At 41.3% G+C, this 21316-nt stretch overlaps 1 protein-coding gene across 3 annotated transcripts in view; it reads left to right on the forward strand.

The window, feature by feature from the left end:
* The first annotated feature begins 2166 nt into the window (after nucleotides 1-2166).
* Nucleotides 2167-21316, forward strand: part of sphkap (SPHK1 interactor, AKAP domain containing) — a 128290-nt gene continuing 109140 nt past the window's right edge. For 2 of the 3 annotated variants that reach the window (XM_085245394.1, XM_085245395.1), the window contains exon 1: nucleotides 2168-2371. The gene's annotated coding sequence lies outside the window, so the exon portion shown is untranslated. Of the gene's footprint in view, nucleotides 2372-21316 lie in introns of all 3 variants that reach the window. The other variant, XM_085245391.1, reaches the window with a different exon arrangement.

The following is a 21316-nucleotide window of genomic DNA, read 5'->3' on the forward strand; positions in this document are numbered from 1 at the left end:
ATTTTGTGAGAGCTCAGAGAGCAAATCTGGGTTTTTTTCAGCAAGCTAACCGTCTGTTCACAAGGTTGTCTCTACCCCCTTTAGGTTATTGCCATCCCTAACAGCATTAGTACTATTTGGCATCGCTTCAGAGTTGGGGCTTGCTGGTCTGTGTAGCTGGCCTCTCTGTCTAGGAGTAGTACTGTTAAGGGCTCATCGTGCAACCCACTAATCTACTTAAACCTTCATGGTGCATCTGTTTGTGTGCGTGTTCATGTCCTGGAGTATCTCAGTGAGTTCTTTAGGAATTTTTTGACCTGAAGAGCTGAACAAGGAACAAAATGTAAACACTTGTTTTTATTTTTTAATAATGAAGCCATTGTAAAAGCACTGTAGCAGGTAAAGTTGGACATTAATCAGTAGTCTGAGAGATCCATTACCACTGGCTTACTTTAATAATGTGTCTGATCTCATGGTGGCCCACTCATTTACCCAGCCACGTGTTAAGTAACACAACACTTTGCCAAAACTTTCTGTGTCACTAACTGAAGGCTGACTAAAAGCATGGAGCAGTATTTTTCAAAATCTGAAGCTTTGGAACAATTCAGATGTTTAAATTAAAGTGAAGACATAAAATATGTTCCAACAACAGTTGTGCATCACACACAACTGTTGCACAAATACATTTGTGTCCTCAAACACTGCAGCACGATTATGTGCTCAGCCCCAGCACATTACCAGTGTGTGAATGTGTGTGTGAATGGGTGGATGACTGGTTGTGTAAAGCGCTTTGGGGTCCTTAGGGACTAGAAAAGTGCTATACAAATACAGGCCATTTACCATTAGGAGAAGCTAAATAATTACAAGGTAAGTACAGACTTTCAAGCTTTATTTCAGAACTTCCTGCCGGCTATGATCGACTGTATATAAAAGACGGATGCAGCCAATGTGACTATAGTAGACTAGATACTAGAATATTAACCATGAAAACTGGAAAATGCAGTTACATTAATCACACAGCAAGACATATTATTTGCATTGCAGAATCTGCGAAAGCAACCAAAGCCACAGGCAAAGCTGACCCAGCCATTTTAGTGACTTAGTTTAGCTGAAGGCTAGCAGACAGCTAGCAGCCTATTCAAAACCCACCTGTCATTCAAACTGACTTCACATGCACCACTTTAAGGTCTAATACAGTTGGAGTTATTAAAAAATTAGTCATGCTGCAAATCGTGTCATTTTGGGCCTTTTAACATATGTGTAGCAGTCCCCCAGACCAAGGAAGGAATAGAGAGAACCTCGACGGGTGCAGTGTTTTTACTTCCATTCAGAATCTAACAGTGCTGAGGTGCACCATAAAAACTAAACAGAAAAAACAAAACACATCTTCTTAGATGCTTATTATTAATACAAACTCAAATATAAATCAACGAAATATCAACTTAGCAATTAAAACATGTACCTCGCGCCACCTTCTAAGGGCTGCAATGTGTTAATTCAGTCACAGTCTGGTATCACGCCGCTTTACCCTTCATTAAGAGCTGCATTCTGGCACACATGCACCACAAGTCCTCGAATTTCCGGTCTTAGCTGGAAGTGCAGCTTGTCGGTGACTAAGCGCCAGAGCCCTCTACTGGACACTACAAGTAATTATATAGGCTTATAGCAATAAACAAAAACAGATGTTTACAATATGAGTCTAATAGAGAATAACTTTTGGAGCAGGCCTCAAGTGGCCGTTTTCAGCACTGCAGTTTGCTCAGCCTTGCATGCTGTGATTCTGTTACTGCTCATCTAATTTAACGTGAAATAATCATCAGCCCTCGCCTCCCACACTGTTCAGTCACAGGAGAGTGTGATCAATACATGTGGACATGAGTGGGCATGCAGTTGCAGCTTGAAAAAGTGTAATAGTATGATTATTAATAAGTGAGCACTTGCATGCAGATGATGTGGTGATGACACTGTAGACTACCACTGTGGCTTAATCTGTATCACTGCAACTTAATAGTTTCACAATGCCAGACTGTGGAGTTTACAAGGACCCTCGACAAAACCATAAGAAAACAGGCCATCGACACATATAATCTCATTTGAACCCATGCTTTGTGCTTCCAACTCTCCAGTGAGCATTTGCTGCCTAGCACCCACTCTACTCAGCAGGGATTAGGCACACTAAGACACACTTGAGCTCACATACACACAAACATACTACACTAACGAAATACCCTCTACCTGAGCCTCAACAAGAGGTTGTAGCGATACACACAGCATGAGCGTGGGGACCTTTTTAAAAAAAAAAAAAAAGTAACACAAAGGAAGAGAGAGAGAGAGCGAGAGAGCAGTCTAACCTCTCTGTACAAAGGAGATCTGATCGACCCTCATGAGTGTGGTGAGTGCATTTGGCCATATTCTAACAGTACCTGTTGTTGTTTGATGTTCCTCCACTGAGGATTCCAGCATTTGTGCGGCTGTGCTGTGGGTGTATGCGCCTGCTTGTATGTTTGTGTGTGTATATATCAAAGCTTTGTGAACAATGCAGCAATCATTTGTTTTTTCCTTGCAGTAGTGACTCCCTGTGCCTCGCCGGTTAAATTGGAAACATTCAGGCAAACATGGTTGGTTTTTATTCACATCCCTGTGTAGACTAGCATGCGTTACACTGAACCTCATGGTTGTAGACAGTCACATGCATTGCTCAGTGTGCAGCATGCGAAACATAACAGAGGTTTAACACTGCACACTTAACCTGCTACTGTGTATCTCACTGACTCAGCAGTTATTTGTATTTTGGGCTCTTGGCTTTTTAATGCCCGGTGGTGCAGGGGAGAAACCCAGCCCTCATGGCATTCGTATTCATATTTAAATTTATTTGTCTCTGCTGTGTGTTTTGCCATTAGCTGTCAGTTTTACATAAAGTAGTTAAGTCACTGTTACAGTGCAGGCCTTGCATGTTTTTGACAGCTACACACTTTTTGGTCTTAAGGCTTTGTGACAAGGTTATTCGGTGACGTGTACCGAATCCCTGTCACAATACCAGAAATGTAGTACCAGTGGACCAGTTACGTGATTCTTGATACCCAATTTGATTCGATATGCAGGATACTTCCAAAGCAGACACGGCTTTAGCAGCGTTTTCACAGCACCTGCACTAATCGCCGTCTTCCACCTGTAGTTTTTCCTCTTATTATTGTTCTTGTATTTCTCATCGTTTTCTTCTTGTTCTTTTTTTTCATGTTCTTATTCTTCATCTTGTGCCTTTTCCTCTTCCTCACCTTCTTCTTCCCAACTTTTTTGCTCTTCTTGTTGTTTTTTGTCTGAAGACTTCCCACCTCATTAGCTATGCTATGGACCAAACAAAAACAAGTACTCAGTATTTTGGTGTCGAATCTGGCTGGTGACATCTCCACAAGTAACCTTTAGGATTCCTACACAACAGTGTAGTCTGTCATTTGTTTTGTGATGCAGTTTTGAAACTAGATTGTGTGTCTGAAAAAAATGATACAAGCGCGTTCCTGCTTCCGGAGCCTGTCCAGGTGATTGCACCCAATGTGACCGCCTCCCCAGTGTTAACAGTAGGTACGGTGTTATGCAGAGGAGAGTACCAAGTTAAGTACATGCTGACTCTGAGCTTGCTGTGCAGGCGAGCAGTCACTCATGCTGAAGATTCACTCTCCTTCTCACCTCACGTCGCCGTGATAAATGTGCGCATGTTGCAACTTGTGTGGCAGAAATCAAAAGATGGATTAGTGCTTCTACTGACTACACAGGAAGTATGTGCATCTTTTAAAGAAGACGTTTGATTTGGCACATTAAAGACTGAAATGCCTGTCTCTATAGCTCACAATTACATGTTTATATTATTGTTTTACAGAACAGACCTTTTTCTCTTTGCGGTCACAAGCCTAAAGTTTTCACTGGGATACTGGTTACAGTGCAGATTGTTGGTCATTAGCTTTTACTTTCTGTGTTTGAGCCCAAGTGGCAGGCTGTAGGGAATGTTTTCGCAGACATCGCACTGTTTGCAGTGTTAGAGTCTGCTTGGATTTACACAAGAAAACAAGCAGATTGAGGCCAAGTGCAGACTTTGGGGAAAGTTTTCTTTTTTTTCCATCTTTCACATTTGGTTTTTGTCACATGACATGTTGTTGTGGTGCCCTTCGCAGCTCCCTGCAGGCTATGAGTGTCAAAAATTTGATTACATAATAAATGTGCCCCAATTTCAAGCAACATATATAATAGAAAAGTAGAAGCAGTTTTTGAAACTTTTCCACTTTTAGTCTCAGAAGAAAATTAGATTGTGGTAATAAAGAAATATTGAGCTTACATTATGAACCACATTGTAATTCAAACATTGTTAGAAACTGCAAAGATTTCATGTTTAATAAATGTAAGTATCATATACCAGACAAACAGTAAGCACTGCAATCTTTTGAGCACAGGATGGATTATGCTCTTTGCTCTTTTCAGGGACCTTCACAGCATACATGTGTGACCTGTAAGGAGGCTGGATTGAGTGTATGGCTGATGACTGCGGTAACTGTTTAGCACAAAGAGGTATTATGAAGGATCTACCTGGATTAGTGTAAGGCGGTTTAGCTGGCTTCCTGCAGCTTCAAAGGTAGAACTGCAGATACGGTCTCTTCTATTTCCTTTTTTACTTACGAAAATATTTTATGAGTTATGGAAAAAAAGATCTTCTGGGGGGCTTTTTTTTAGTCAAAGAAGCTGCTCTCTTTCATCTCTGGCATCAGTATATATGATCCAGTGAATGTAGCTTCAAAGAACAAGTCTATTTCAAAACGAGCTTCAAGACAATGACTTTAAAGGTTACAACATTTTGCAGTATTTTAAAAATCTGAATATTTTTACTGTTCTTGTTGGGGAAACAATTCGTGGAAGTGATGAATTATAGTAATGTGCAAAAGTCTTGAGCCACGACTTCATTTCTTTACACATTTCTATGGAAAAGAGAAACTGGTGGAGTGATTTATTGAAATATGTAAGGGATAAACAGAGTTTGTACAATTCTAATGAGCTTGAAAGTCAATATTTGGTATGACAATCTTTGTTCTTCGGCTCTGGGGAGGCCAATCCATGACTGATTGTGTTCCATCGTATGGTTTTCTATCCAGGTATGCTTTTACTGCATTTCCAGTGTTGTGCTGAAAAATGAAGCTGTTCCCAATCAGATACTTTCCAGATATTATTGTTTGGTGGCTGAAAATCTGATGTTCATAATTTGGACCGGTTTTCATATCTTTGCTTGTAATTCCATCAACTAGCGAACCCCTTTGTTCTGTAAGTCTTCTATTGCTGATAAACGGAACTGTCCAATGATTGTGTGATTTGTATAAAGTATTTTATATGCCAAATAGATGTTGGCACTCATAGTGCCTTAGGGACAACTGTATTTTCCGCACTATAAGGCGCACTTAAAATCCTTTAATTTTCTCAACAATCGACAGTGCACCTTATAATCCTCTGCGGTTTATGTATGAATTCTGGTTGTGCTTACTGACCTCAAACCGATTTTATGTGGTACATGCTGCTCAAAAATCTGTCCAAAAATATTTTAATACGACTTTGGTGAGCTATGAAGCCGCACCGGTTGATGGATTGTCGGAGCACTACGGCTACCGTAGTCAGGAGCCTCGCGGAGTAATCTGGGTCCAAGCTTAGCTTCAGGTCCCAAAGTCAAATGAGCACTGCGGCAACACTGAGAGTTAAAAATTGTCTAAATTCTTCCATCTTTAATAAAATGATCAGCTTTGCTGCTTTACCAGGTGTAACAAATAAGTTTAACATCCAGGCATCCATGAAAACAGAATGTATTAAATTTAACAGAGTTAGCAGGACGTTAGCTCGCTAGTTTCCACCTAAACATGATATAGCATGTTCTGACTGAGAGATTTCTGAACAAATTAAAACGTACAGCTCTGCTATCACTTCCAACATAAATGAAGGCAGAAAACTAAACAGCAGTGATGTTTGTAGGGTTACTGAAGTTGGGCTAGCTGGTATATAATGATGTGCTACGTGAGCGCTAGCGACACAGCTATGTTAGCATAACATAAACACAGTAAAGCTGGAGGATGAACGCCAACTTTTTTCCACTCGATAAAACTTAACATGACGGTTCCTGATGGTTAAGGATAAATCCAATCGCTTGGCAGGATGCTGTAAAGGGACCAAACTTCAGTCAGGAGAACAACTGAGACAACCCATCCACAATATGAGGTTAGTCATTAATATACTGCAACAATACAGTAATAGAGCAGCGAGAGAATTCAACATTAATGAATCAATGGTACAGAAGTGGAGGAAGCAAGAAGAATGAAAGTTTGACTCATCTGACTGTTTTGTTTCTTAATGAACCTTATGATCTGGTGTGCCTTATGTATGAAAACAGACCCATACATTAAGAGTGCAGCTTATAATCCAGTGCACCTTATAGTCCGAAAAATATGGTATTTATGTCAAGATAGGTCCCTAAGTAGGAGGAGATAACTTCCAAAATGGTGGTACTAAGACTGGACTGAAAATCTATGAAAAGCAGCCAGTGTCCAAAGAAAAAGGTGAAAGACCTCCAGAAAGCCTGGAGAATTACTGTATTGTCGGTGTCCTGGAAGCGAAATAGAAATGAGGGGTCGCTGAAGAGTTTTGTACATAATATAAATATGTAAGGAAAGGAAAAGAAATTCCAAGGAAAAAGAAGGAAATAATTGTGACCTTTAATCAACGGCCTCTGCTCCCCATAACACATCAAAGCCACGGCAAAATAAAGTGGGAAAGAGTTTTCTTTAATTGTGACTTCGAAAGGCCAAAGGTGCCACTTGTTCACTTCAGATTGCCAATATTGTCCCTGTGATCTTTACCCAAGCGGGAGCTGCTTAATTTGCTGCCTCAGTGCTGCTATAGCAAAACTTGAGTGAGCACACAAACACAGAAACACAGACGCACTTGAAATCTGACACGGCAGAGGAATATCACGGCTCAAACTGACTCTTAAATGTGCACAGTCACACATAAACACACTCATGTAAAAAAATTAAATAAAATCTCAGTTTGAAAAGTTACTCCTCCATTTGCTTTGCAATTCTTTTTTTTTTAGGACACAGGCTTTCACAAAGATCGTACATGAATTATAGAAATTTTTATTGATCTCAAATCTATAAAGTAACCATTGCAATAATTTCAGCTGAGTACGTGTTGCTGTATTGTTAAAGTGCTACCCTGTGGTGTCGAATGTGGGCTGTTTTTCAGACAACATGAGGAGCTTTCCCTCGGGGCTCGAGCAAGTTAATGTGTCTGTCGGTGAAGCTGTCACTGTCACGGCACATCTATAAATCTACAGTTTGCGCTGTCACACTGTATCTGTCTGTTTCTTCATCTCTGGCTGCCAAAAAGCTGAAGAGAGAATGGACTGCTTATTTCCACTGAAAGGCAAAACTGATCTGATTTGAGGGGGAGAAAAAAAGACCTTTACTCACTGACTGAACCCCAAGAAAAACTCATCAGTGATCAGCAAAAGCAAATATTTCGAAGGCTTTTTCATTTCCATGAAATCTCTCTCCATGACTCATAATTCTAATACTGGCAACCTATCCAGATTGTGCTCCACCTTTCACCCTATGACAGCTGGGATTGGCTCGAGCCCAGCTGCAACTCTAAGACAGCTAAGTGGTTTAGATGGTTCGACTGAATTCTCCATCTTTGTTTTTGCTAGTATGCGCGGGCCTAATATGCAAATGGATCTGCACTAACCGCTCCAGCACTCAGGTGCAGCAGATACTGCAAGACTAGTCTTGTAGTTGCAATAATTCGGTTAATTAATTCAATACATTTTTTTTCTATTTACTATTTTTCAAATTTCAAAATTTGCAAATAGCAGATTTAATTTGTTGTGTTTTTTATTTGACTGATTGTAGTTTAGTAAATCTGCAAATGGATCAAGTTGTGGGATGTCATAAATGACTAAACCTCTAATGAAAAGGAAAACATCAAGTGATCACAATCCATGTCTGCATGCTAAAGACGAGAAGTCTCCAGCATCACTGGGGGAGCAAATTTCAATGGCTGACTGGCCCGAGCAGCTGTTGATTCGGGTGTTTCCCGTCATTGCCGAGAGGTTTTCTGGACGAGAATTTGGAGCAAAGTGTTGCCTTATTTATTTGCAGTTTTGGCGTCTGAAACTGATGAAGAAAAACATTCTACAGATATAATTTTGAGATGTTTGCAGACAGGGAAGTTGGGATAACAAATACTGGAAACACTAAAAAGTTCTTCCACTTCTTGATTGCATCATTGCTGTTGTTTGTGTGCAGAAATTCTCAGTCTGCATTTCTGGCCAGCTTTTGGCGCGCTGCATCACATACGGCCAGATAGAAACAGAGCAGTTAACAGGGTGGCTGATATTATATACTGATGACTAATAAATGATTCAACCACAGCACATTTGATTGATCTGGAACAGCAATGAAGGAAAATGTGTAATCTACTTAATTGTTCCCAGTGTTTCACAGATCCCTGCTTTGCTATCTGACTGCTCTCCCTTTTCTTCCTTTCGGAGACGAGTTGTTTTTGTAGTCTTCACAGGAAGGACTAATGTGCAAGTAGCTTAATGAACACCCAATTATAGGGTTGGGAAATTACTGAGTAGACCAACATTGTGCTACTGTGCAGGGTAATATAATGTCCCTTGCAGATCTGTGAAACAATGAGTTAATAATACTTAGAAAACAATGGCAAACGCATCACCAGTCCACCCTCTCCGGCCAATTTCTGCTCCCCGCTGCAGCACTCTCATATTGTTCTCGACAATGAAGGATAATGAAAACCGAGCACAACAACAGAGGACTCTTTATCTCTGTCCCACTTTGTCTCACTGTTTTTGTATCACTCGCTGATGCTCTCCTTTGATTCCTCCTTCTGGTTACTTGTATCCGTTCCTTTCTCTCCCTCACAAACACATCTGGTCAGGAGAGGAATGCAGGCTATTAAATTATTCAAAGTCCTGGCAGAAAGTATCACTGTCGGTGAACTCGAATGAGTCTCGGTTCAGAAGTGTTTATTTATGGACGGAACGAGAACAAAAGCCACAGCTCTGATCATTTCCTGCCTGTCCTCACGCTGCGAATGAAACAATGTGAGCAGTTTTATTGGTGAGGACAAACTGGGGAGGACTAAGGTCATTTTTTGGAAGGGGTTCTTCCTTCTTTCATGCTTTCCTTTTCAAAGTGTCATTGTTTGGAGTGAACTTAAGCTTTACCCTCCAGAAACAGTTGGATCACCTTTCCTGGATCCAACCTTATTCCAGCCACTAGCTTATCAGACAGAATTAAGCCCTACGCAAAAATTCTCTGATAATTCCTTTTGGGCGGCCATTGATTAATTCAATGAAGAATTATTTATACGCAGCGTTGGGGGGTGACATCTAAAGGAGTTCATTAAATTACCAAACAACCCTACTCTGATTCAGGAGTGCACCTTAATTTCATCATCTGATTCCCTCGGGCTAATTGTGAGTAAATCGATTTTACTCTGCAACTTTACTGTGCCCCTTCCATCTGTTATTATCTGTTTGTGTTCAGTGATAGAAAAATGCCAAAGCAGCTGAGATAAACAACATACCAAATACTAAAAAATTTATGCCTGAAGGGACTTTTACTACCACGAGATGAACACCCACACACTCCACATATGTTTCAGAACAATATCTGACAGCAAATCAATTTTTCTTTTTTTTTTAAAATAACGTTTTTGATTGATTCCAGCATCTCCTTGTTATATCCAGTTATTGAGTGGAAGAGTCATGAAGAGTCCCTGATGAGAGAATCTGCTGAAATGGATAATAAAACCCACCAGCATCAGTAAAACAAAACCTAAAACTTGAAAACTTGAAGTTGCTCTTAACCTCACTGCAGTTATTTTTCCTTTGGATTTGGAACTTAACCCAGTAGATCATCTGAAGGTGAATGCAGTATCCTGGGAAAGTATGAGGAAAAGAACAGGGTGCATTCGAAGGTGAAATGGTTCGCCACAAAGCCAGCCATGTTTGTAGCTGCTGTGGATTTTCAGTGTGTGAATATTTCAACCTCCTGGAGGGTCAGTGTACAGAGGGGACTGTGCAGGATGCTGTCAAGGCAGGATTGAGGATCTACCAGTATGAGCATTAGTTAGACAGCTGACATTCTCCAGGGTGCAGCTGACTGAACAGGCAGGAATAAACAAAATACCAGCCTGGGCATGTTAATGAGAGATGAGCGCTAATTGTGTTCAGATCTACACAGTATGACATGGAAGCTGGATGTGTGAGATACATCCTGTCAGATCTCCTGTGTCCAGGGCACGTTTAGTTAAATCAGGTCTTAATTAAATGATGTATGAATATTTCATTAGGAAATTATTTAAAATATCCTTTACTGGTAATGGCATATTCCCAAAAAAGGCTCTGTGTGAATCATAGCAGGAAATATATATAAAATTCCCCTCTTGCCCCTGCAGGCAGTCTATCCTTCAAGCTCGGGTCCTCTACCAGAGGCCTGGGAGCTTGAGGGTCCTGCGCAGTATCTTAGCTGTTCCCAAGACTGCGCTCTTCTGGACAGAGATCTCCGATGTTGTTCCTGGGATCTCCTGGAGCCACTTGCCTAGCTCTCATCGCACCTAGTGCTCCGATTACCACTGGGACCACTGTTACTTTCACCCTCCCCATCTTCTCTGAGCCCTTGGTACTTCTCAAGCTTCTTGTGTTCCTTCTTCCTGATGTTGCTGTCATTCGGAACCGCTACATTGATCACTACAGCCGTCTTCTTCTGTTTGTCTACCACCACTATGTCCAGTTGGTTAGCCACCATCATTTCCACCCGTCTGTATCTGCAAGTGCCACAGGACCTTAGCTCGGTCACTCTCCACCACCCTTGGGGGCATCTTCCATTTTGACTTTGCGACTTCCAGGCCGTATTCGGCACAGATGTTTCTGTACACTATGCCGGCCACTTAGTTATGATGTTCCATGTATGCCCAGCCTGCTAGCATCTTGCACCCTGCTGTTATGTGCTAGATTGTTTTTAATTTTGAAAATCATGTGCTACACTAGCATCAGGGTTTGAATTTCGTCACAAGGCAGTGCGCCCAGGGATCTACAGACCAGGGTTCTTTCTTTGAAGGGTGGCATCTTTTGGTGGGCATACTGGAGTGTAATGATTAAACTGTATGTGTAAGATAGTTTTAGCTATTTAGCTTGGCATGCTAACTAGCTCATTACTAGCCCATAATGCTTTTGTATTAGCTGCAGATGAAAGATAAAATGCTCTCTTCATTTGCATTAGGATTTCACACCTGGACAGAAACTGATTTTGGATATTTTTAGAGATCAGGGTAATGCTAGCAGTTAGAGACAGCTGTTTAATGGGGAAGCTTTCATGCCAGGATGATAGTCTAAGACAATGACACATACTTAAAGCCTCTTGTAACAGTAAAACTGTTCATAGTGAGCATAAAAGCTTTTATAAAGCTTGTATAATTGTATAAAAATTGTTTATATGAATATGAATATGAAAATGGGCTCTAGGCCTGTGGAACTGAAGCCTTAGGAACAGTTATCATTTGACACTGATAAATCAGTTCAGTCACATAGGAAACCTGCTTTTGTCCATTTGCCTGATATCAAGGATTACCAATAATTTTGATACAACTGCATTATTATTGCAAATTCATATGACTCCTTTGAAGTTCAAAGGATGTACCAGTAGTGACGGGAAAGTCTAAAAGTGCATAAAAGCTGTGGGCAGTATTCACAGGACTTTCTCATCTGTTAGTGATGCACTGAATGCTTATGTTGTGTAAGTCAAGGACGAATCTGTATTTTCAGAATTACTGGAAATGCAGATTTTGAAGAGGTCCGACAACACAGTACATCTTAGAAATGTAGTCAGTATATAGCTGCTGTTTGTGCTCGTGCATAAGCAGTGGTGATTCACGTGGGTCATCGCTCCTGTCCCTTTGTTCCCCTCTGACTTTATATCAGGTCTCAGGAGGTGACAGAAAGCATGTTGACAAGTTTGTGTGTCAGAGAGAGGGGGAGAAAAGGATGGAGGGATAGAAAGTATGGGGTAGAGGGGAGGGGAAAAGGAAAGAGGATGTTGGGGGGAGAGGGCAATAAAAGCGGTGAATAAGAAGGAGAAATGAAGTCTGAAAGTATCAGAGGAAGCAGCAGAGAGATGCATAAAGAAACAGGAGCAGAGATCAGGTGGAGGAGGAGAGCTGTCTGTCGTAATCCTGTTAGAGAGAGAGAGATCAGGTTGGCAGTTTGTTGCTGTCACTCTGAAGAGATTTTTTTCTTCGCTGTTTAAAACATTTCCAGCTCGCCACATAATTCCTTTAATTGATTCCATTTGCTGTTGGCCTGTTCTGTATGAGCAGCTGCTCTCTATAGAGGAGCTGGACATATGGACGTGGAAATGTTGAGTTGCTGTTTTCAGAAGGTCACACGTCCCCTAAATGATGCCAGAAAGGGTGGAGGGATCGTGTTGTTACGATCATTCGAAAATTTCACAGGTGACTGAATTAAAATCCTCAGAGCCAGTCAATTCTGCCTGGTAGGACCCAGTTTTACATTTAGAAGTGCCTTAATATTTTGCAACATAGATACAACAGTGCTGGAAGCATTCCTGAATTTCCCATTCCCAAATGTACATGAGCACAGTGAACTCATTGTCTAATTCAAGAAACCAGCTTTAGATGAATTGCGTTTGACCGTGTCCCACACGACCTCATCTGGCACTCCCTGCGATCACATGGAGTTCCTGAAGCCTACGTCAACTGGACAAAGCTCCTCTACCGACAAGTCACCAGCGTGGTCAGAAGCCCAGTGGGAACATCGCCGCCCTTTAACATCAATGTGGGCGTCCACCAAGGCTCGGCACTCTCCCCGCTGCTCTTCATCCTTTGCATGGACACTGCGACGGCGGATCTCCAGTCACCCCATCCCTGGACACTTCTCTACGCCGACGATGTCTTCCTGGCCGATGAATCGCGAATAGAACTGCAATACCAAACGCAGCAGTGGAAGACTCGCCTAGCTGACTTCGGCCTGAGGCTCAACACCAACAAGACCGAATACTTAGAGGCTGGCCCCCAGACCGACGGCACGATCAGCGTCGATGGAGAAGATCTGGCGAAAGTACCTCATTTCAAATACCTCGGATCGATGATCAGCAATGACGGCGATATCCTACTAGATGTACGAGCCAGGATCAACGCAGCGTGGATGAAATGGCGCCAAGTCACCGGCGTCCTGTGTGACCGAAGAATGCCCAATCGCCTCAAGTCAAAGATCTACAAGAGTGTAGTGCGCCCCATCGCCCTCTATGGATCCGAGTGCTGGCCAGCCACCGCAAAGCACGAACAAGCCCTTCACACGATGGAAATGCGGATGCTGCGATGGTGCCTAGGCCTAACACGATGGGACCACGTCATGAACACCGACGTTAGAAAGAGGATGGGAATCGCGCCAATCACAGATAAGATGCAAGAAGCGAGGCTGCGGTGGTACGGACATGTGGTACGGAGCGATGAGAACTCAGTGGTGAGAACAACACTGCGGCTCAGCCCCCAAGGACGTCGACCTAGAGGCAGACCAAAGCGGAGATGGATGGACCGAATCAAGGACGACGTGAAGAAGATCGAAGCCGATCTGACCGACGCCCTTGACCGACCCAAGTGGAGACGACTTTGCAGAAAAGCAGACCCTGCAACCGAGCGGGAAAAACGCTAGGAGGAAGAAGAAGCTTTAGATGAATTGAAGTTTGTGACATGGCACATTATCTTACTAGAAGCAGCCATCAGAGACCAGTACGCTGTAGTCATAACGGGATGAACAGGGACAGCAACAATACTCAGATAGACTTTGGTGCTTAAATGATGCTCAGTTAATACAAAGGGGTCCACCATGGCCACCAGTCTCTGCACGATGGTTCCATGTCTACATATTGTTTACCCCAAACTATGGCAAAGGCAGTATACAAAAACAGGTGAAACTCTTGTATAAACCATAGAGACCTCATTTAAATTTGCAGCTTAGCCATGTCTGGCTGTGATAGCTGGTAGTGAGAGAAGATATCAAATGATCAGGCCATTAAGTGAACCCACAACTCAAGAGAGACATTAAATATGAATGTGCTCAGCAATGTGTTTTTAGTGTTCTTTACTGCAAGTGACTGAAGACAAAATCAGTCATTTAAGACTTGTGGTGGTTTGGTCTCACGTAAAGTCTTCTTATTGTCCACCTTCTGTTTGTCTTTCTGTGTTTAGGGGTGTGTGTATAGTTTTCTACTGAAAGGAATTTTTGATAACTCAGTGAGCTGGCAGTGCCCTTCAGTGTGGAAAAATCCATGAGCCTGAACTCTGGCAGTGGGTGTTGTGGGATGAGTCGGCCTTATCTTAGCTAGTCAAGGAGCCCCTGGATCCCTTGGCTCATCATGCAGCAGCCGATTACCTTCTCCCTGAATCTTTCTATTGTTTTCTATTACATTGAGCAGCCAGCACTGATAAAAGTGATGGAAATTTAAAGCTCACTTTGAAAACATTCTTGCTATTCTCCCATACTATGGAGTATAGCCCATGTAGGAAAGACTGTGCCTAAAAGCTGATACAAAATGCCCATTGTACTGTAGAAGTGTGACAATATTCAAAGAGCTTCTCAGCATCCTTTGCATGAATAAAATAGATTTGCGCTGAGTATTTTCAGTAACTGTGTAGCTGTTTGTCACCATTGTTCATTTTTTTTGTAATTGCCTCCAAAGTGTTTTCTAATTTATCACAGTTAGCACCCTCCAAACTCATATGGCTCTATGAGAAATTGTCCAAGAAAAACTTACATTCTTGCTACTGAGACGTAATTTTTTTTAAAACACTGCCTCGCTTGTTACAGTGCTAAAAATGCTACTATCAAGCAAATTTAACCGTATCTATTTTGGCAAACAAACATTGACATTAATTTCTTTAAAAACAATCTGAAATCAGAGCTGCTTGGTGTCGTCCGCTTGATCCTGGTAAAGAAGTGCCATTTTGCATGTTCTTGGCACCAAGAGCAAATGCACCTCTGCATGTGTGAGCAGAGAGCAGGGCCGTACTTTTTACAGTGTGGGCTGTGCCGCCTGTTCGGTGCTTCTTTTTTCTGCTCCCAGTGATTTGCTCAGTTTGTCATAAGTCAGTGAGAAAGAGACTCGAATCGGGCTCTCACAAGTGTTCCAGATTAATGGATTATAGATGAATGGGCTTTTTTCTCACTTGGTGATAAATTAAACACTTTATTCTTTTATTCTCTTATTCTACTACTGTCTCACTCTCTCTCTCCCTCCCTCACACATACCGTCGTTACCTCTCTGCCTTACACATTTTCATTTGTACACAATTGGATTTTTAATCTTGGCCTGCCAACTCATGAGGGCTACTTTCATACACTGCATTAGGAAAGGTCATGGCCCCGGCACTGAAACCATATTGTAGTTAGTTGAGGTGTTTCATGTCACGGCTCTCAGCTACTCTCACTTTATTCTGTGTTAGCACCGGACTCTCAAAAGCACTCAAGTGATCACCTTGAGGTCCCTTTTTCCTTTCCTTCCTTAAACCGCAGAGACCACTGCTGTAGAAAATCATATCTAATTCTTACTGACACAGCTTTACACCTGTCACATTTGCCTTCGGTTAAGTGTTAATCTAATCAGCCATCTCAATCTTTAAGGCGCTCCTAAACTTCAAGAAGGCAGTGACAGAAGCTTAACTAATATGTAATGTTGTTTATAATACCTGTATGTGCTGATCACTTTGTTTATGATTTGACAGTTTATTTAGTGTAAAAAAAAGATGATTTTTTTTATTAATATAAATTTATTTATTCCGATAAATACATTTAAAATTTGTTTCTCTATGTTTGATTTTTCCAACACACACACACAACCTGAAAAGGACACTTATGATCTTCAATAACAACCATTGGCACTGCCTCTCCAGCATTCTGGTTCCATTCATTCCTGGCTGCTGCACACTCAGCTTCTGACATCCAGCAAATTATTTGTCATTGTGAGTTTATGGAACTGACAAAGTTCAGGGCCTAAAAGTCAAAGCGCACAACACTGTGATCCCAGGAAAGCAAAGGAAACCGAACACAGCATTGTGACGAGCTGTTGCTCCAACATGAAACCCACCACGTGTCCTCAGCTAAAGACTAATCTCCAGCTATTGTTTTGTCAGATGATTGTCTTCTTCCTCTGCATTTCACAACCTGGCAGTGTTAACACTCTGGGACACATTACACAAGCAAATAATGCACACATCATCCACTCCTGTTTGCATGTGTTTGTATTTGACAGAGGGATTTTCATTTTTCAGCATCAGTATGTTAACACCACTATAGCATCTACCAAGGAACACTCACCTTTCTTTCAGCATCATAGATAAACAGTAAAACAAATAGTAGCGCTAGTAAAATATAGTCCAATGGGACACTTTTACCTTCATCTAGATGTAGTAGCTGTCAAAGCAGCCGCGAAACACAAGAGGACTCTGGTACTTGAGCTTTGGATCTGGCAACATTGACAATGATGAGGCTGAAAGGCAAGACAGAACATGGCTGCTGTGGTATGGAGTGGTGGGAATGGTGCCTGGGACAGTGGAGAGTTGGTGAGGCAGGTGACGGGGGAGATGGGACCTGGGCGGGTGAAAGGAGGTGATGTGGCATTAACACAATCCTGAAGCTGGGCAATAACTAAACAGCGTAGGGAGGCAAATCTGTGAGTGTTGGTCTGAAAACCTTCCACATATTCCACTGAGAACTCAGCCCACCATAATAATTGTTATGATATCCTCCAACTCATAATCTCTGGTTGTCGAGTCTGATGGATCCGTTTTGCAATCAAGGTACTTTTGTTTTCCAGGAAATGGATCTAAAAGCAAAAAGACAAAAGAAATATAAAACTGCCTTGATTTCAGGGATGTGGGGTAATGAGACATAGAGGTAAAAATTAGGCACAGAAAATAAGGACTCACCAAACCTGACAGCAAAACAGAAGAGGAGGCTAGAAGAAACTAAAAGAAGGAAGCGTATTTAGTTTAAGAAAAGTTGACTCTTGAAAGAATGGATCAGAATGCAGCATTAGTCTGAATGTGTGCTCTCAGTTTTTTCCGTGGTTCTCATGGGAATCTGTGTGATCATAAATTTAATCTAAGAAAAAACATCCCTAAAAGTGTTATAGGAGATGTACTTATATAGTATTCTTCTCATTTCTTTCTCAAGACTTGAGAGAACTCGAATGAGGGAAGTATGGTTTGTGGATGAGTTTCATTCTCTGCAGCATTTCCCTGCACAGAGCAGGTGAAAGAGGCAGAAATGATATACTTTTCATATTTCACACTGAGGGCCACAGTCATTTATCTTTTATTTTTCTCTCGTCGCTGTTTTTCTTCTTCTTCTCAGTTTTGTCTCTGCGTAATGTAGCAGAGTAAAGTAGAGACAGACTGCACTGTGAGATAATAAAAATTCATCTGTCCGTCCATCCATGCAACCTGTAGACAGGAACCTGGCTCACAGTGAAGATTTGTTTCAGCCTGCATTACATTATTGTCTTATTCTTTCATCAATAATTAGCTCTATAATAAAAATCTTGAACAAATTATATTTTAGACCCTTTGACTGAGCTTTTGAAAGACATATTTTTCTTTCTTTTGTTGTATCCAGTATCAGTATTGACATTTAAGAGCTTTATATTGTCATTTGATGAAAACTGGTGAAAAAACTCACTATAGCTTGGCTTTGTTCTGTACACTGAAATCAAGTTCAGTCAGACAACTCATGTTTTAAATGATTGATTTGCTAAAGCAACAGAATACAGTTAAGTTTGGCATCAAGCTCATCATTCTCCACAAATATGATGCATTTAAAGAAGTTGGGGTGATGAGTGAACTTCCCCCCGCAGCCTGCGGGAGGACTCTGAGGTTATGTAGGAGTTCAAACAGCAGCTAGTGATACGTGACAGGAGTAATACTGGCATATCAGACAAAAAGGCAGGAAACTGTGCTTAACGTAGACTCAAGATGTTTGGTATATGACGTGATGAGAGTGAGTCACATGTATGACACAGGGTGGATAGATCCCTGCCTGAATAGCTTGCAGGTTTTTCTCATTTCTAAAGATATATATTTATGAAGGACTTTACTGGGTACACCTTAATGATATGTAGCTCTTCGTTGAACACCCTTTTGAATTCAGAACTGCCTTAATTCTTCATGGCATAGATGAAGAATTAAGAAGTGCTGGAAACATTCCTACTTTGGGCACTAAAGAGGGAAAAGTTGTGCCAATAAAATATCCCCCACCCTTTACACCACCACTGAAGCCTGAAGCATTGATACAAGGCGGGATGGATCCATGCTTTTATGTTGTTCAAACCAGTTCTGACCCTACCAGCCCAATGATGCAGAAGATATTGAGATTCGTCAGACCAGTTTTCTGTTGTCCAGATTTAGTGAGCCCACATCAACACTAGCAGTAGTTTCCTGACAGGAGAGACACCCAGTTTGGTCTTCTACTGCTGTAGCGCTTCTCTTTAAAGGTTCAACCTGTTAAGCATTCGTAGATGCACTTCTACATATCTTGTTTGTAATGAGGGGTTATTTAAGTGTCTGTTGCCTTCCTACTAGTTAAAGGCAGTCTGAACATTCTCCTATTGCCACAACAAAGCATTTTCACCCAGAGAACTGCCGCTCACTGGATATATTCTCTTTTTTGGAGCATTCTCTGCAAACACAGGTGACGATTGTGAGAAGAAATCCCAGCAGTTTCTCAAATACAAACAGTTGAATAGGTGTACCTAATGAAGTGGCAGGTGAGTGGAAACGAACAGTTAACTAATAAACAAACAATTGACAGAAATCCAGTCAATTTAATGAAAAACATGCAACATGTAAATATGTGAATTAGCTGTTTGTTACTGTTTTCTATTAAGTCACATGGTAAATGGAACATGTTTTGCACTCCTGGCTCGGAAATCAATCAGTGTGATTTGCGATTTTATGACATTTCATTTTAAACGGCGACCTACATATCATTCATTAAATGGAAGTAATTAGATGTATATTAATGATGTTTCCTGCGCCAGCATGCATAATACTGGCACATTCAGAGAGGCACTCCCCTCCTGGAAAGTCTGCAGAAATCATTTTGTTTGGAATCTACAAAGATAATTTTCTTTCACTATTTGTGAACTCATGTATGTTATTTAATGTTACACATCAGCTAGCTTGGTTTGCATTAGCTTCCCGCAGTGTACATCCACTGTTGACAAATTGCTTTAGTTGCTGGTGTGCTCAGTCGTGACGTGGTGCAATATGAGCAAAAACCCCAGCGCTGTTACTTGCGTTGATTGTTGCTGGAAACCTGACTGAGTCAAACCATGTTGGTAGTGAATTAACAACCACATCCTCTGAAGCAAGCGGAGGATTTAGTTTTTTTTGTCTCCCCACTTTTTTTGTTTATGAATTACAGTTTGCCACCAGTGATATATGGCACTGATTTTTCATTCAATTTTGTAAATAGCTTGTAGCTTTTTGGTCATTATTTTCTCAGCAAGCCTAAGTTAAAAAGTCATTAAGGAGGTAATGACTAAATGTGTACGCAGGGCATAAAAAAATACCAGAAAGAGAAGGCGTATAATGCCAATAAAGTTCTGTCACTGGTAGCGATGACGTGGGAACCATTCATTATTGAAGCTGGGACACAGAGATAGGCTAATCTTAAACTTTTAGGAGCAAATACCAATGGAGGCCAAGGATACTGTTGACTTGGATATGACAGAATGGGGAATATACAAAAGGGTTACAGACACAAGCAGATCCTAGAATATCCACTGGCTTTGTACAAGGGCCGGGATTAAAGTTGAAGTTAACATTTTTTCCTGAATGTACTTATTTTAAAAAATGCAAATAGGGTGCCCATGAAAAACTAAAATATCAGCTGGCTCTTGTAGACCCTTACAGTAAATGTCAATAAAGAGCTAATAAGAAATCAATCAGGGAAGAGATGGAGAACACAACAAACAATGACAGTGAATGTGTGGAAAGGCTGATTAGACTTTTGTTGCCGTGTGAATTCTGTAGCACGGTGCCACACCACTTGCCACCTATCATTAATATGCACTGTGGTGTTACGTGACAAAAGGCCATAGTCGAGGCAATTTCATTTCCTAAGCAAGGCCTCTGAGGAGTTCATTTCTAATGCCCTCCAACCACAGCTCCGTCTAAATTGCATTTGGAGAGAGGAAACGCTGTGTGATTGAGGGGTGGAGGACAAAAAAAACCAACCTTTTTTCGACTGGCCACCAGTTAAAAGGCAGAAATGACACAACGACACCGATATATAAAATTTCATGAATACATGATTCCCTCTGTAGTGTGTTCTCAGTCTCTGAAAGCCATGGCTCAATCTTTCACTGCGATGGAGGAGATTGCCTTGCCTCTGGCTCCAGTCGAAGGAGCTAGGAACAAGTGCTTTACAGCGTTGGCTCCACTTGTTGCATTTTCACTAATAAGACATGCCACTCACACGATTATTGAATGCTGTTGCTGATGTAGACTGATGAAAAATGAAATTAAGTTTGTGGTTTTCCTTTGAGGAGCAGCTGAGACAGATTGTCTCGTGGCAAACCTCAGAATGAGCTGTCTGTGAGGATTAATCTGGATTTCATTTCAGTAGATGCTGTGTCAAAAAAAAAAAGAAAAGAAAAATGCTTGTTCTAATTTTTCATTTCTGTATATTTAGCCTGGTTAGCTTAGCATAAACTAAACAAGCACGTTGGAGTTTAGCTTTCCGTAAATTTAGAGGAAAACGGCTAGCCAGTCAAAGACTTCAATTTGAAGTCTCCACTTCTGTTGTGCAGGTAGTTTTGGTCTGTCAACGGTGATAATCCGCCGCTGGCACCACAGCCTAACTGAGGGATGGACAATGGAGTCCAGTCCTGGCCAAAATCATATCCCCATTTTAAAAGCACCTGCTCCTGTTGTCAAATGACATGTGATGTGTTATTGTAAAGTCAGAATGCTACCGGTCATGTCTTCCTATTAACAGCCCAGATATGAAAGTATTAAAGTGTCCATACTGGAATAAGTTACAGTTTATTTTTTTCATAGTTTTTTCATAATTTATGGACAGTAAATTACTCAGTTTCTTACTCATTGTTGCAGCAAGGGCCAGATGTGATCTCCTTAAAGTGACTTTTAGTTATAATATTGTTATTTTTCTCTGAGTTATTGATTCTGTCACTCGTTAGCTAACATAAGCTAA

The sequence above is a fragment of the Mchenga conophoros genome, linkage group LG14, assembly GCF_057382185.1.
Source record: "Mchenga conophoros isolate Kocher_MC1m ecotype Shallow Benthic linkage group LG14, M_conophoros_male_GT1.1, whole genome shotgun sequence".
Lineage (NCBI taxonomy): Eukaryota > Metazoa > Chordata > Actinopteri > Cichliformes > Cichlidae > Mchenga > Mchenga conophoros.